A 9,802-nucleotide genomic window follows, 5' to 3' on the forward strand; every position below is an offset into this window, starting at 1 on the left:
ATAGGAAAGGTGGTTTCATCTTCAGTTTGGTAGTCAGACGAGGCACTCATATTGTCATTGTCATCAGGATTAAGTTGTCGTTTAATTTTTTTTTTGTAGTCTAGTAATGCGGTTTTTAAAAGACCTCTCAGTTGATTTTGAATGGAGAAGTGATAAATCGTTTAGTAATCCTTCAATGTTAGAAGTGAAATTAAGAGCTTCTTTAAGTGGATCTGGGATGCCATATGTAATTTCTAGGAAAGCTGTAAACTGAGTTTCGGTAAGAGTTAGTCCCGATGAATTATTTTTGTAGATGCCTTGAACTGCATTAAGTGAACTGACTGTTAGTTTATGTTCTTCTGTTATTGTTGTTTTGGATTTTTTCTTTTTGCGTTTACAGGGAGTATTAGTTTTGACAAGCAAGGGTGGAAGCATTTGGTTGTTAGTTAGATCCGGTGTAGTGACCGGAGAAATTTGAAGTGGGGTGCTTGCATTGCTGTCAGTAGATATGGGTCTTTTATGGCCGTGTGTTAGGAGGGGTAGTGACTCTGTAATGTCAGTTTGTGTTGAAGTACTTGGAATTTCGGAAGAAGTTGCATTTAGTAAATTAGTTTCAATATGACTGCTTTCCGTTGGAGATAATATATCGGTGGGAAGAGATACGGGGGTAGCGGGTGTAGAAAGTTCGGTATGAGTTACTGTGATTGGAGCATTTGTACAAGCGTCAGCAGTGTGGCCAGCTTGTTTGCATAAGAAGCATTCTAATTTGTCAGTAGACACAAATATTCTATTTGGCGCGTTGTCGTAAGTTATTAAGATAGAGGTTTGAATTGAAAAGTTTTCGTTATCAGGAATAACATAAGAGACTCTTCGGAAGCTCATTATGTGGGCATAATCATCACTAAGTGAGCCACATTTCACGAATGATACAGGAGAAGCTATTTGTAATCCGATATCTTTAAGTGCTTTTTCTATTATAAGGTGCGGTATTGTGGGCGATACATTTGATATGAGGATACGTTTAGCTGGAGTAATAAGTCGTCTGATAGGGACAACTATTGAGTTTATGGTAATACTTTGGTGGGTACTCAGAAGTTCGTCGACTACTGCAACGGAGGTTAAATAAATACAAATACGATTATTAGAAATTCGAGATGCAAAGGTAATATTCTTGGGGGTAACAATGTCACCTATAGCTTTTATATACTCAAACAGAACGACATTTGGAAGTGCATGTAAGACAAGGGCTTGATTTTTATGAGGAAACGATGGAGGTGCAGGTTTAGTTAAGGTTGCGGCGACATAAGACTTATTCATTGTTACGTTAGTTTGTAAATTTATTTGAGAGTTATTTGAGGTCATTTTTGTGAGTGGTCCTGGATGCCAAAACCACTACACGTAAATTTTATTAATGCAACAGACGTCCTAGTAGGACTCTGTGGATAAAGTGATAAAAGAATAACAGTTACCTGGTATGATGTTACGCCACTGGATAATCAAATTGTTCAATTAATGTAGTTTACGATGCACAGTTTTTTAAAAAACAACACTGATCTGTAATTTTAATATTATATTATTAACACATAAATAAATGCAAAATTAATTTGCCAGACATTAACTCGGTTGAAGTAATCAGCCAGGTGGATTTAAAATCATTTAAAATGATATATATTTTCATCAAAACGTACGCTGGCTGTGTTAAGAACTGTGACTGACCATCTTAATAACATGTGCGGACAACATTCACCCCCGAAATTGTCGTATCTTTTGTGTGCCTAGTTTCTTAACCCAAGCAGCGATCGTTTTGCTGAAAATACACATTATTTTTATGATTTTAAATCCATCTGGCTGATGAATGTAACCGAATTAATGCCTGGCAAATTAATTTGGCATTTATTTATGTGTAAATAATATAATATTAAAATTTCAGACATACTAAAATGACTTAAATTTTTCAATTATTATTTATAAAAAATAGCGTCTGGCGCATATTTAGCAACCACAGAAATGCCTGGCAATTATAATTCATATTTCTAATAATGTTTAAAAAGTAATGGCAAAAAAATTTTTCGTCTTAAAATAATTTTAAATTCGATATAATTACCTATACAGGTGCGCTGCGCAGTAATGAACGCAACCTGTCTCAGTAGCCAGATGGGCGGTAAGGTGTTCAAGGAAGCATAGGGAATAATATATTAAAAAACCAAGTGTCTTAAAATCACTGTTTTCCCGACGTTGCTAGCTCTTGGTCCATTACAGCGCTAAAAATAGATAAAGAATAATAAAGATACATATTTTACGATTTCATTTTTCCTCGTTATAGAAATGTTCAGTTCAATAGGAATTTTATGGGACATCTAGTGTACCTCGTTATTAGCGAAACCTCGTAATAACCGTGTTCGTTATAGAGACAGCCTACTGTATTATAAAATAAGAAAAAGCTTAGCGCAAACGCAGTACTGCATTCTTCCTAAAGAGGAAGAAGTTAATTTTTATGTAGTATACTTAGAAAGAACGCAGTAACATGAGTTTTTAGAGTAAATAAAATATATTTTGCCAATCTTATGTATAAATATGAATTATATGATATTTATTATGTATATAAAGTAGAAAACAAAAAAAAAATCTAAATAGTTTTCAACGGCTAGACATTTAAACAAAAACCGATTTTACTCAAATGCGATCTCTCTGCACATACGGCGTTTTTCCTAAGGACGGCAGAGCTTGATAATATTCTTTTATTAGCAGCAAGATATTTTAAATCGCTCTGTATATGTTTATTCCACCACCAAAGTCTCCAATCTCATTATTTAATCAATTCGATATCATTAGTTAGAGAAAACAACAGATATAAGCCGTTTTGGAAGTATGAGCCAGCAAAAAGGAAACATGGAAAATTATAACCACGTTATCAGATGATTAAAGAAAGTGGAAGGATAGAGACAAAGGAGAAATTTATAAATATACATTGCTGACGATGATATTATGAGATTTTCGAAAAGAAGATTAACTGTATTTATTTAATGCTGATTTTCTACATAAATTGAGTAATATTATGTTGGTTATATAGTAGAAAATTGTTGAGTATATTATTCATAAGGTATTGCTTTCTGCTAATACCGAACAAATCAATCATTTATCAAAGAAATCGTATCAAGAATTAAAGTAAATATAGAATTGATTATTATCAATTAATTTGTACTAATGAAACAATTTGCTACTCCTGAGTGGTTTATTCAAATATTTAATTCTTTGTCATAGATTATATGGATATCCTCATTGATAAAAAATGGAATACACAAATACAAAATCAGTATACAAGAAACCTAAAAGGGACCATTATGACACACATTAAGGGATATTTTTGAAGTTATACTTCTTTACGATCGAGAGTGAAATTTTATAATACCGGGCGCAAGCGCACACAGACAGTAGTATATTTAAAGTATTTTTGTATACTTCACTTGGTCTATTAAATTTGTCAGTATGTATGAGAAATATTGTAACCTGTAAAAGCGAAGGGAATATAGCTCAGTGGGAGAGCGTGTGACCGGAGATCGAGAGGTCCCGGGTTCAAATCCCAGACGATTCATATTCTTTTTTTTTTATTTTTGGTATCGTTTTAATAAAAAAATTTTCAAAGTGGTAGGCAAGAAAGTTAGTTTAATATTTAAATAAAATACAAATAACCTGTTAAGTATATTTATTTCTTTGAAATTATATAATAGAAGTATCACTTCTTACGTGCGTACAAAGTACACACACATTCTTTTTTTTCTTTAGTTTAAACTTTGAATCTTGATTTTATGTCGAAATTTCCACTACTTTAAGTTTAAGGAAGGTTCCACATCCACAGAAGTAGAAATAAGAAGGGGAGTTAGACAAGGATGTGTTCTTTTACCCTTGTTGCTTAATTTTTACTCCGAGTTTTTATTTAAAGAGGCACTGGATGATTCCAATGATGGAGTCCAGGTAAATTGCGTAAATATCAACAGCATCAGATACGCCGATGATACGGTGTTGATAGCGGATTCCAACTTGGACTTACAACGAATCATTAACAAAACCAACTGGACCTGTGAGCAATTTGTTATAAAAATAAACATTAAAAAACCAAAGTGATGTCAATCCGAAAAACCCAAAACGTCCCTCAACCTTTCACAACAAATGGGCACATTTTAGAACAAGTCAATAGATTTAAGTACTTGGGATGTTGGATCTATAGCAGCCTAAATCCTGATCTAGAAATAAGTTCGAGAATAGAACAGGCCAGAAAATCTTCGAAAAATCTAAAAACTGCTTTGTGATTCTCGAATAAAACTCGAAATTCGACTACGTTTATCAAAATGCTATGTCTGGTCGACTCTTCTCTATGCAGTTGAGACATGGTCCCTTAAAACATCAACCGTAAATAAATTGGAGGCCTTCGAAATGTGAATCTACCGGAGAATTCTCAAATCGTCGACATCGCATACCTCAAACGAAGAAGTGCTGCATAGCACTTATATAGGCAAGGAAATTCTTGCCTATATTCTACCTGATATTCTATAATATCATCTAAAACCTATCCAGGAGCGGACATATCCTCCGATCACAACCTTGTTGTTTTGTCTATGAGAGTGAAACTAAAGAAGGTAAAGAGCCCTAGCTTCAATAAAATCATGGATACAAGGCGGCTCAAACAAAACAACACATATGCGGAAACGAAACTTAAATTAAACGAGAACTTAAGGAAAGTCAAAGAAGATAGTGCGGAAACTCTGACTGTTCACCAAAAATGGGGAAAAATTCAATATGCCTTAGTGTCAGTTGGAAAAAAAACCCTCGAACCACTTGGAGAAACAACAAAACCTTGGATGACAGTAGAAATTCTTGAATTTATGGAAGAACGAAGAAAACATAAAACAAAAGAACAAAAGTCCCGAATAAATACAAAGAAATTCAGAGAAACATCAGAAAGAAAATTCGAGAGGCAAAAGAGAGGTGGCTCTCCGACAGATGCAGACAAATAGAAGGCCTGGATAAAAAGTATGACAGCTTTAATTTACACAAAAAAATCAAAGAAATGACAGATTCTAGAAAAAGCACAAGAACGAATGCCCTTAAAAATGATAAAGGGGATATTATTACTGACGTGAAGGAGATATTGTGTCACTGGACCAATTACATCCAACAACTATTTAATGATGAAAGAGGAGAACTGTCATTAGAAATCACAGAGGATACCGGATTACCAATATTAAGAGAAGAAGTCATCTATGCCATTAAAAACATGAAAGAGGGTAAAGCTACTGGACCAGATGATGTGCCCATCGAATTATTAAAACTTATTGATGAAGATGGTATTGATGTCATGGTTGAACTCTAATCTAATATATCAGACTGCCACAATACCCAGACAATGGCTGCAATCGACCTTTGTAGCAATTCCCAAAAAGCCAAGTACAACAACCTGCTCGGATCACAGATCAATATCTTTAATGAGTCACACACTTAAAACATTTTTGAAAATAATACACAGCAGAATTGTTAAAACTTTCGAATATGAAATCAGTGACACACAATTTGGCTTTAGAAATGGTATGAGCACACGAGATGCTTTGTTCGGCTTAAATGTGCTGGCCCAGAGATGCATGGACATGAGTCAGGATATGTACTAATGTTTTGTAGACTTTGAAAAGGCATTTGATAAAGTTCAACATAAAAAGCTTGTAGATATATTAAAAAGCAAAAATATTGACAGTCGTAATATGAAAATTATATCTAATATATATTGGAATCAAACTGCCAAGGTAAGAGTTGACAACCAGGACACCCAAGATATCAAAATACAAAAAGAGGAGTCCGTCAGGTTGCGTACTGTCTCCACTACTTTTCAATGTCTACAGGTCTACAGTGAAGCGGTATTTCAAGAAGCGCTCTCAGATTCAATAGAAGGTATATCTATCAATGGAGAAGTTTTGAACAACTTACGTTTTGCAGACGATACAGTAATAATAACGGATAACAACAATGATTTACAGATCGTAATGCAACGCCTTAATTAACGCTGTCATGAGTACGGACTGGAGATGAATTTAAAGAAAACTAAATGCATGATCATAGCTAAATCAGCACACGCAAATATCCAATTAACTATTGAAGATACTGTAATTGAGAGTGTGGATAACTACAAATATTTAGGAACATGGATAACATCAAATGTAGACCAAACCAAAGAAATTAAAACACGTAGCATCATTCATTAAACTTGAAAAGTTTCTTTGTTGCCGGGATATAAGGTTAGAACTACGCCTAAGGATGCTTCGATGTTACGTGTTCTCTACTCTTCTTTATGCTTGGAAGCGTGGACATTGAAACAAGTCCATTTGAACAAGTTGGCCGCCTTTGAATTTTGGTGTTACAGAAGAATCCTATGAATATCATGGATTCAAAGAATGTCGAACGTGGAAGTAACTAGAAGGATAGGAAATCAACCGGAAATAATACCAACTATCAAAAGACGAAAACTTGAGTACTTGGGACAAGTGATGAGAGGGCAAAAATACTCATTATTACAACTTGTTATGCAGGGCAAAATCCTAGGAAAGCGAAATGTGGGAAGACGAAGAACATCCTGGCTTAAGAACTTACGAGAATGGTTCGAATGCAGTAGTGCAGAGCTATTTAGAGCGGCAGTCGACAGGGTCCGCATTGCCATGATGACTTCCAACCTTCGATAGAAGATGGGACTTAAAGAAGAAGTCAAGGAAATTACTTTTCAACACAGTGAAAGTTAGAAAAACGTCATACATAGACCACATACTGAGAAATAATAAGTACCTATATGATCGACTTATAGTGAAAGGAAAAACCGAGGGAAACAGGGACTAGGAAGGAAAAGACTATCGTGGCTAAGAGGCATCCGGCAGTGGACAGGGCTAAATTTTGAACAGCTAATAAAAACGGCTGAAGACGGAGAAGAGTTTGCAATTGTTGTAGACAACCTTCAGACTTTAAGAAGAAGAAAAAAGTTTAAGACATAAAGTCAATTAGATTTTGCTGTCACAGAGTTTATTTCCACTCTTCCCTTATGAAATTTATTACATATCTTTATTCATTCCATTACATTTTATTAAAACCATATCTTTGACACCAACATTTAGTTCACTATCTGTATCCTTTAGTTACTTTTATTTTTCCACAATTCCTCTCCCACTTTTAACAGACATAATTAATCAGTACAATAGTATGCTAATAAATTTAACACACTAAAATAGTCGCTTTCTGCATATACTGTTTATCTCACAATACTCGAACCCTTACCATCTTTTTAGGCAACCAACAGTACATTTCATAAAAAACTCTTAAAATTCTGAATTTTTGGTTTATTTAGCTTCCTATTCTTCCACGTCAGTCCACTGTTTAGTATGTAGTATATTTCATTTTATTTAACTAAATTTAACTTTCATCTTGTCATTTCACATTCGATGACGTCACACTTTGAACCATGAAATATACCCACATTAAATCTATAAAATCCATAAGTTTTTCTGGAATAGAGAGTTTCTAATTGAGACTGTACAATAGATTATAATATTGTTTTCTTTCTCATAATCCTTAGTGCCCTTCAGGGCGTTGGATGTCGGGTTCCGCCTTTTATCCACTTCTTCCAATTGCTTCTATTGGTGGCCAGGTTCTTCATATCCCTCATACTGATGTGTCTCCTTTCACCTATATCTTGGATCTGGTCCATCCATGTCTTCCTCGGCCTTCCCTTTTTTCTTTTGTTTCCCATTTTGGCTTCATGTACCTTCTTTGTAAGTCTATTTTGCTCCATTCGTTGTATGTGTCCAAACCAGCTTAATTGTTTGTTTTCGATCTTCCTAATTATCGGTTCTTGTTCCAACTCTCTTCTTATATGATTATAATATTGAAATAATTTAAATTGTAAAATTTACAGGAAAAGATTCCTCTTATTGGCTGTATACCATAATAAAAAAAACTTACTAAGGAAGTAAAACTTCACTTGTAGGTAGATGGTATATAATTTTATTAAAATTTTTATCTAAAATGATGCAAATTGGATTGAAGTGGGTACATCTATAGTACAAAAAACAAACAAACGTTTTCGGACCAATCAGTCCATCATCAGGTAGAAAATTTAGATCCAAAGTAGTTGGAACCAGGTACATAGTTAGGTCAAAAGGCCTTGATATTACAATAATTAGGCCATTTCGGCTACAACAATGTCGACAATAAGTCGATGTTTAAAGAATTTAGAAATGTAATGGTACTATAGTGTGGTCTTCATCTTGGCTTCAAACTGACCTTCAATTTAAATTGTAATTTCAGATATTTATTAACAACCTTTACATTTTACTAAAAATCCAAAATCAAACTACACTTTTTAAGCTTTAACCAAAAATTGGTTTGATCTTGTCATGTCATGTCGCTCTTGTCATATTGAATCTCCATTTCCTATTTTCTCAGTTGCTCTGTGTCCATTGAACTGGCAAGTACCTAGCATTTTCGAGAAGGAAAACATGTTGCCCTTTGATCATGTATTCTATTATATCTAACAACATCGACTTGTGGTCACCATATTCTATTAAAATTTAATATGTAAACCATATTATCGTGTTACCACTTTAAATAGTGTGCTAGTTTCAAACTACTCAGCAGAATTTAAGTATTCCCACATGTTTTTTCTTTCTAACAGAAACAATTTTAACTTTTTTGCTTTAATCTAACGTGGAAATACTTCATTCTAGGCACTGAAGATGTTCTAAATTAGAACGAAAACGTTTTGCAATCCATTTGGATGACATTTTAGATAGTTTTTAATAAACGATTTTATACCAGAATACAAATTGAAGTTTTTACTTCTGTATGAGTTTTTTCAGAAAGTTTTGTTTTAAATGAAAAACTAGACCATCCCTATTATGATTTTGTCCCACTATAATATTATGATAATTTTATGAGAGAATAGATTATTGAAAAAAGATAACATCGAGGAAAGCTGGGAAAACTCAAAAGTAACATAATTAACGCAGCAAAATGCAAATGGGAGCTAAGGGAGCTTGAGCCCTTTGAAGATAGCTTCTTGTAATTAGTTTTTTTAAATACCTTCAGAACGCGTCTACTTAGAAAAACGAAAACTGATGCGCCTATTTATTTTCCAGAGATAAATCGATTTCATAAATTGTGAATTTCTAGTACCGGTCATAGGCGTGCGTTTTGGACAGGACAACGGTTATTTTATGGCATAACTTTTTGTTTTTACCTTTTAGGCATTTTTGACAAGAGAATATTAAATTGTGAGGTATTCTAGTACTAAAAGGTATTCTTGCTTTAAGTCGGTAGGATACACCGTTTTCCAGAAAAATAGATTTGAGAATTTTGAGTTTGTTGAATTTGAAAAAAAAAATTAAATAAAAACTATTCAGAAAAACAAAAACTGGTACGTTTATTAATCTTCCATAGATGAACCGATTTCATCAATTGCGAATTTCTAGTACGGGTCATATGCGTCCCTTTTGGGTAGGTCAACGGTTATTTTATCGCATAATATTTTTGTCTTTAATTTTTGAGAATTTTGGCACTAGATAGTACCAAAAGTTACTTTTGCTTTAAGTCGGTAAAATACACCGTTTTTAAATTGTTTTTTCAAATTTTGTTCAAATTCAAAAATCGAAAAATTTTCAAATCGATTTTTCTAGAAAACGGTGTATCTCACCGACTAAAACCAAAAGTACCTTTTATGTAGGACTAGAATATCTCTCAATTTAATAATCCAGTGTCAAAAAGCTTTAACAATTATAGACAAAAAAGTTATGCGATA

This window comes from Diabrotica virgifera, chromosome 1 (genome assembly GCF_917563875.1).
Source record: "Diabrotica virgifera virgifera chromosome 1, PGI_DIABVI_V3a".
Classification (NCBI taxonomy): Eukaryota; Metazoa; Arthropoda; class Insecta; order Coleoptera; family Chrysomelidae; genus Diabrotica; species Diabrotica virgifera.